The 6577-nt window shown below is 45.3% G+C and overlaps 1 pseudogene; it reads right to left on the bottom strand.

Annotated features, from left to right (window-relative positions):
- Nucleotides 1-731: 731 nt before the first annotated feature.
- Nucleotides 732-3467, bottom strand: LOC140722107 (uncharacterized; annotated as a pseudogene).
- Between the last annotated feature and the right edge of the window lie 3110 nt (nt 3468-6577).

Here is a 6577-nt window from a genome sequence, read left to right as displayed (position 1 = left end):
TCCTGCACGTTTATAGCCCAGTGGCGATGATTGGGTCAGCATAAATAAATAAATAATCAGCTGCTTCAGCAACTGTCAAAGCAGAATAGGCATGCTAAGCCTTCCCCTTTATTACACTTTGAGACAATTTTCTGTCTGTTTTTCTGCCTCTCTAGCCTCAAACTGCCTCTGCCTTTCCGCAGACTCCAGCTTTAATTTTTCTCACTTGTACTGGAGCTCAAGCTCACTAGGTTTCCTTAAACAAGTTAAACAAAGATTAACAGTGTTATGTGTATATATGTGTGTAAATATAACTCCCAAACTATTGAGCTCGGGGAAAATAAGGCTTGGAGTCGTCAGATGGTAAAGTATGAAAGTTCAGTTCATCCACAAAATAGGTGATGAGAGAGATATTTGTAATTCAGGGTAAATGTCGAGAGAAGGCAGTTATGTCGAACAGCAAGGGAGATGAGGCTGAGTACAGAGCTATGGTGGAAATCTTGTCACATGCTACGAGCAGAATCATCTGCAGCTTAATGTGAAAAAGACTAAGGAGCTGGTGGTGGACCTGAGGAGGGCTAAGGCACCAGTGACCCCTGTTTCCATCCAAGGGGTCAGTGTGGACATGGTGGAAGATTACAAATACCTGGGGAGACGAATTGACAATAAACTGGACTGCTCAAAGAACACTCAGGCTGTTTACAAGAAGGGTTAGAGCCGTCTCTATATCCTGAGGAGACTGAGGTCCTTTAACATCTACCAGACGATGGTGAGGATGTTCTACGAGGCTGTGGTGGCCAGTGCTATCATGTTTGCTGTTGTGTGCTGGGGCAGCAGGCTGTGGGTAGCAGACACCAACAGAATCAACAAACTCATTCGTAAGGCCAGTGATGTTGTGGGGGTGGAACTGGACTCTCTGACGGTGGTGTCGGAAAAGATAATGCTGTCCAAGTTGCATGCCATCTTGGACAATGAATCCCATCCAATCCATAATGTACTAGTTAGGCACAGGAGTACATTCAGCCAAAGACTCATTCCACCGAGATCTAACACTGAGCATCACAGGAAGTCATTCCTGCCTGTGGCCATCAAACTTTTCTAATCTTCCCTCGGAGTGTCAGACACCCTGAGCCAATAGGCTGGTCCTGGACTTATTTCCACTTGCAAAGATTAACTTATTATTATTTAATTATTGATGGTTTTATATTGCTATATTTCTACACTATTCTTGGTTGGTACGACTGTAACGAAACTCAATTTCCCTCAGGATCAATAAAGTACATCTGTCTGTCTGTCTGTTCTCCAGGTTCCATAGTGTTAAAATGAGAGAACAATTGCTGTAGATTTTATCTGTGATCTTTACAAATCTACATACGAATTATCACCGAAAGTGACTTGTCATGAGGGGTACCATCTTCAAATGAATGACCACATCACACCCAGGCAAGGGTTAACACATAAGTGGTCTCGACAGGATATCCCAAATCAGATCCACTCCTATGGATTAAATGAGGTGACAACCATACATTCGATGTACGGTGAATGGATAATTAACTCACCCTTGTGGGCATAGGAAAGTTCTAAACAGTGACCTTTGGCCACTAGTTCCCTGGTTTCAATCCTTCCATTTTTCATCCATCTCCGTCTGACTCTGAGTGTCTGTGTCCTCAGTTAAATCTAAACAAGCTGCGAGTGATGTAAACAAGCTGCAAGTCAGACTGATTCACCTTCTTAATCTCTCTTAAAATGACAGTCCATATCAAATGAAACCTAGGGATTCACAACAATGGCCACTCCCCAATATGAACTGACTTGTGTTCCAGTAGTTGGGATGACTGAGTGAATCCTTTGCCACATTCTGAGCAGGTGAACGGCCTCTCTCTAGTGTGAACTCGCTGATGTTTCTGTAGGTTGGATGACTGAGTGAATCCCTTTCCACAGTCTGAGCAGGTGAACAGCCTCTCCCCAGTGTGAACTGACTGGTGTGCCAGTAGGTGGGATGACCGAGTGAATCTCTTCCCACATTCTGAGCAGGTGAACGGCTTCTCCCCAGTGTGAACTCGCTGATGACTATGTAGATTGGATGAATGAGTGAATCTCCTCCCACATTCTGAGCACGTGAATGGCTTCTCCCCAGTGTGAACTCGCTGGTGTACCAGTAAGGTGGATGACTCAGTGAATCCTTTCCCACATTCTGAGCAGGTGAACGGCTTCTCCCCAGTGTGAACTGACTGGTGTTCCAGTAGGTGGGATGACTGACTGAATCCCTTCCCACATTCTGAGCCGGTGAACGGCTTCTCCCCAGTGTGAACTCACTGATGTCTCCGTAGGTGGGATGACTGAGTGAATCTCTTCCCACATTCTGAGCAGGTGAACGGCTTCTCCCCAGTGTGAATTCGCTGATGTCTCTGTAGGCTAGATGACTGAGTGAATCCCTTCCCACATTCTGAGCAGGTGAACGGCTTCTCCCCAGTGTGAACTCGCTGATGACTCTGTAAGGTGGAAGAGTCAGTGAATCCATTCCCACATTCTGAGCAGGTGAAAGGCCACTCCCCTGTGTGAACTTGCTGGTGTGCCAGTAGTTGGGATGACCGAATGAATCCCTTCCCACACTCTGAGCAGGTGAATGGCCTCTCCCCAGTGTGAACTCGCTGATGAATATGCAGGTGGGATGACTGAGTGAATCCTTTCCCACATTCTGAGCAGGTGAACGGCTTCTCCCCAGTGTGAACTCGCTGATGACTATGTAGATTGGATGAATGAGTGAATCTCTTCCCACATTCTGAGCAGGTGAATGGCTTCTCCCCAGTGTGAACTCGCTGATGAATATGCAGGTGGGATGACTGAGTGAATCCCTTCCCACATTCTGAGCAGTTGAACGGCTTCTCCCCGGTGTGAACTCGCTGATGTCTCCGTAGGCTGGATGACTGAGTGAATCCCTTCCCACATTCTGAGCAGGTGAATGGCTTCTCCCCAGTGTGAACTCGCTGATGTACCAGTAAGGTGGATGACTCAGTGAATTTCTTCCCACATTCTGAGCCAGTGAACGACTTCTCACCAGTGTGAACTCGCTGATGTCTCCGTAGGTGGGATGACTGAGTGAATCTCTTCCCACATTCTAAGCAGGTGAACGGCTTCTCCCCAGTGTGAACTCGCTGATGTCTCCGTAGGCTGGATGACTGAGTGAATCCCTTCCTACATTCTGAGCAGGTGAACAGCTTCTCCCCAGTGTGAACTTGCTGATGACTCTGTAAGGTGGAAGAGTGAGTGAATCCTATCCCCCATTCTGAGCAGGTGAACGGCCTCTCCCCAGTGTGAACTCGCTGGTGAGCCATTAGGTCAGATGACTGAGTGAATCCTTTCCCAGATATTCAGCAGATGACCAGCCTTTGCCCAGAGTGAACTGATTGGTGTGTCAACAGGTGGGAAGACTGACTGAATCCTTTCTCACACACAGAACAGGTGAATGGCCTTGCCCAGTGTGAACTTGCTGATGTACCTTCAATTGTGATAACCGAGTGAATCCATTCCCACTGTTTGAGCAGGTGAACAGCCTTTCTCCTGTGTAAAATGACGGGTTGCCAGTTGGTCAAATGACCGAGTGAATCCCTCCCCACAGTCTGAGCAGGAAGGATGGTCGATTGAATCCCTTGCTCCACTTCTTAAATATCTGGACAGAGACAACAAAACTGGTGTGCCGTGTTTGAACTTCCTGGAGACAAACTCCTTCTTGTTTTGAACCTGTAAAAAGATTTACAAAATCCATCAATGGGTTTAGGACAACATTTCAGATGAGATTACTTGAGTTGCCAAGGTTTGATCTGGTATCACACTGTTACAGTGAGGTTCTATCCAAGTTGTGCAGAGAAATCATCTTCTGACTGGGCAGATTGCTGGTATCTGGAATGACCATCAATTCCCCGATGCTCTTCCTGTCTCTATAAGAATGGGGCATTTCTGCCATCTGCAATTTGTACCTTGGCTGAGTTGGACTCTCTCCATTGTTATTATTCCCTGTTCCTGCTGAGCTGCATGGGTGCCTGGCCCCACAGTAACTGAAACAGTCTCACGCAATTCGCCTTTCTTGATGTGCATCTGGAATTTTCTTTTATGTATTATTAACTTAAAGTGCCACAGATTTAATGCCATATAAAAAATTCCTGTTGAGGTGAATGGTTGGTCCGCACAGCTGTTAAAAAGACAGAGTGAATTTTTATAGTATTTCACATTCTTGTAGAAAATTACAACACAGAAACATGCCCTTTGGGCCATCTAGTCTATGCTGAACTATTTAATCTGCCCACTCCCACACCCCTACCATGCAGGTACCTACATGAACCTCTGAAATGTTGAAATCGCGCTTGCATGCACCACTTGTGCTGGCTGCTCATTCCACACCCGGATGACCGTTTGTGTGAAGAAGTTTCCCCTCATGTTCCCCTTAACATTTCACCTTTCACCCTTAACCCATGGCCTCTGGTTGTACTCCCACCCCATCTCAGTGGTAAAAGCCAGCTTGCATTTACACTATCTATGCCCCTCTATCACAATCAAATCTCCCCTCAATCTCCTACAGTCCAAGGAATAAAGTCCTGACCTGTTCAATCTTTCCTTATAACCCAAGTACTCCAGACCTGGCAACATCCTTGTGAATTTTCTCTGAACTCTTTCAAAGTCCTTACATCTTTCCTGTAGGTTGGTGACCAAAACCGCACTTAGTACTCCAAATTAGGCCTCACCAATATCTTCTATAAGTCAACATAACATCCATCTATTGTTGTCAGTACTTTTGTTCATGAAGGCCATTGGGCTAAAATCTTCCCTTCCGTCTCTATCTAACTGTGATACCACTTTCAGTGAATTAAGGACTTTCTTCTACAAGAGGTCCCTTTATTCTACAACACTCTTCCTTGCCCGACCAGTCACTGTGAAAGACCTCCCTTGGTAAGTCAGACCAAAGTGCAACAACTCAAACTTGTCTGCATTAAATTCCTTTTTCCATTTCTCAAACCATTTTGCCAGCTGGTCCAGATCGCACTGCAAGTTTAAATGCTTTTTTGGCATTGACTAGATGGGACAAATAGCCTGTTTCTTTACTGAACTTCTCCATGTTTCTATAGCAGAGAAGTTGGCCAAACTTGTTTGGAAGGGAAAGGGTAGGAGTGACAATTGAGCAGCAGTGGCTGGAGTTTCTGGAGCAATTCGGGACCTGAGTGATGCTACAGAAGTGGAAGCATTAGAAAGACAGGAGGACACAACTGTGGCTAAAATGAGAAGCCAAAGCCAACATAAATGTCAAAGAGAGGGCAAACAAAAGAACAAAAACTATTCGGAAGCTTTGAGAAACCAAAAGAAGACAACAAAAAAATTCAGATGAGCTCAGTGCGTGGAATCATGATTTGTAGTCATTAATGGGTCTCGGTAGCGCCCAACAGTCTGAGGCATTTAGAGGAACAAAATATATGAGGCTTCAATTCCTCTTCAAAAGCAAGGTTCCCTGGACCAGTTACCTTTCAACTTTCATTTTGACAGGCACATACAAACTCTGCATCCTCAAAAATTCACTTCTGAAGGCCTCCCACTTACAGGTACTCCTTTGCCAGGAAACAACCTGTCCCAAACCACACTTGTCAGATCCTTTTTGATACCATCAAAATTGACCTTTCTCCAATTTAGAATCTCAACCCGTGGTCCAGACCTCTCTTTTTCCATACTTACTTTGAATCTCATGGCATTATGATCACAAATTCTGTCACCACCCTGGATCATTTCCTAACAGCTTATTGCACACTTCTACATCAGGAATTCTACATCCTGATTAAGGGCACATTTGACAAACTTTACCCCATCTAATCCTTTTACAGTATGGGAGTCCCAGTCAATAAATGGAAAGTTAAAATCACTTACTGGAACATCCTTTCTTTCTTGGCATGGTCTGCAATCTCTCTACAAATATCTCTAAATCCCTCAGACTGTTGGGTGTAAACAAGCCCCTATAATGTCTACAATATCATAATTCCCTGTCCTGAGCTCATCGGGCTTTCCTACGGTGCTTCTTGCATTGTGACATACACAGCTCAGCACATTCATCGCACCATGCTCAACCATTTGATTGCTGACTCTGTCTGAGGTCTGAACAACATCTGACTGGTGTCAAGAAAACAAACTCCCCCTCAATGTCACAAAAACAAAGGAGCTGATTGCGGACGACAGGAGGAATGGAGACAAGCTAACCCCTGTTGACATCAAAGGATCTGGGGCTGAGAGGGTGAACAGCTTTAAGATCCTCGGCATAAACATCACCAAGCATCTCACATGGTCTGTACATACCGACTGTGTTGTGAAAAGAGCACAGCAGCACCTCTTTCACCTCAGATAATTGAAGAGGTTGGGAATGGGGCCCAAAATCCTGAGGACTTTCTACAGGGACACAATAGAGAGCATCATGACTGGCTGCATCACTGCCTGGTATGGGAACTATACTTCCCTCAATTGCAGGACTCTGCAGAGAGTGGTGTGGACAGCCCAGCGCATCTGTAGATGTGAACTTCCCACTATTCAGGACATTTACAGAGACAGGTGTGGAAAAAGGGCCCAA

Source organism: Hemitrygon akajei, unplaced genomic scaffold, assembly GCF_048418815.1.
Source record: "Hemitrygon akajei unplaced genomic scaffold, sHemAka1.3 Scf000069, whole genome shotgun sequence".
NCBI lineage: Eukaryota > Metazoa > Chordata > Chondrichthyes > Myliobatiformes > Dasyatidae > Hemitrygon > Hemitrygon akajei.
The sequence above is the reverse complement of the archived record's forward strand: the minus strand, read 5'-3'. Positions and strand labels throughout refer to the sequence as shown.